We start from the raw sequence: 1640 nt of genomic DNA, 5'->3' as shown, positions 1-1640 counted from the left end.
CCCCACCCAGCCCCGCCGTCCTAGTCCAGCGATGGCCGCCATCAGGAGAGGAAGAGGGCAGGACGGTGCTCTGTTCATCAGTCTTTCGTGCTTGCCTCCCACTTTAAGCCCTTCTGATCTTGCTCTACCTTGCTGTGTGGCCGGAGACCATCACCCCGCTCTCTGAGCCTCCACTCCCTGCCTGTGGAAGGAGGGGCCAGCGTGAGGCCCTGCTGTCCAGCCCTTACCGTGACCTCACCAGCCCCCGCAGCCGCCGCCCTAGGGAGTGGGCAGGTGCAGTTTCCAGTCCCATCGTGCCAGGGAGGGCGGCCGGGCACTGAGATGTAAAGGTGGCTGCCCAGGCCACAGCCGGGAGGTGGGCGACCAGGGACTGGACACGCAGGCTGAGCCCTGGCCTTCACGGGGTCCTTGGTCCCAACAGGGGTGTTTTCTCCATCTCAACAGCTGCCCACGGCCGGCCGGCCAGTGGCCACACCAGAGCCAGAACTCAGTGGCTCTTGGTCACATATACATTCCATTAAATCTTCCGAAATCAAGGGATCACAAACAGGAAGAAACAAGTGATAATGCCACTACCGAGCCCTGTTGCACTGAAGCAAGTGGGCCTCAGGCCTTGTTCCTCAAAAGCCCCCCCACAGCCAGGGCCAACCAGCTCCCAGCATGGCCGTGGCTGCCAGACTTCCCAATTCCTTGGCCACCCAGAATGGGGCCGATCGGTGACGGATCAGCGGCGGGGCATTTGCTGGGCTGAGCCCCCGCATTTGGCCTGGCCCAGAGTCTGTCGGCGGAAGCCAGGGCCCCTGCCCAGCTGGACCTTGACAAATCACCGCAGATGCTGGTGCCATTTATTTGCACATGGTTGGGATGAGCGTCTGAAGCAGCGAGGCAGACAGGCACTTGACGCATTGGTTTTGCTAGGCCGGCCCACACAAGTGGAAATCAATAGCAATTCCTCTGTGGCGCCAGTTCTCTCACCGTGTTTGAGACGCAGAGCAGATACGGGGGTGGGGGTGTGCTCCCCTCGAAATGTCAAGTTAGCTGAGATCAGGCCCCGGGTCAGCCGTCCTGACAGGCAGAGGGAAGACTCTGTTTCCTCCTGGAGGCATTTCCCAGGGACCCAGATCAGGGTCAGGCCCATTTTTTTTTCTCTCTCTCTCTCAACTGCTCAAGCCCATCTCTTGGCCCTGGAGGTGGGGCAGGGGGCTCCCTGGCCATACCTGCCTCACTGTTTACACAAACCCTCACACCTGCACGTGATCATCTCCTCCTGACCACCTGGAGTTCCGGCTTCATGTTAGCATCCTGGTGTAAAGGACATGAGAAGACAGAGATCACTTTTGAAATTTTCCAGAATGAAGTTCCAGGTCCAACTTTGTCTCCCTGGAGGCATCACTTCATGGTGATTTTCCATTTCAGACCACGAGGGCCCCTTCAGGGGGTGCTTCAAAAGAAAACCACTCAGGGGTCACCAGATGGAGAAGGAAATGGCAACCCACTCCAGTATTCTTGCCTGGAAAACTCCATGGACAGAGGAGCCTGGCTGGCTGCAGTCCATGGGGTCACATGACTGAGCATGTGTGCATGAGGGTGGAGGGTGATGGGTTGGTAGCAATAAACTGGTAGAACTAAAAAAAAAAAAG

The sequence above is a fragment of the Bison bison genome, unplaced genomic scaffold (assembly GCF_000754665.1).
Source record: "Bison bison bison isolate TAMUID 2011002044 unplaced genomic scaffold, Bison_UMD1.0 scf7180017864495, whole genome shotgun sequence".
Taxonomy (NCBI): domain Eukaryota; kingdom Metazoa; phylum Chordata; class Mammalia; order Artiodactyla; family Bovidae; genus Bison; species Bison bison.
The sequence above is the reverse complement of the archived record's forward strand: the minus strand, read 5'-3'. Positions refer to the sequence as shown.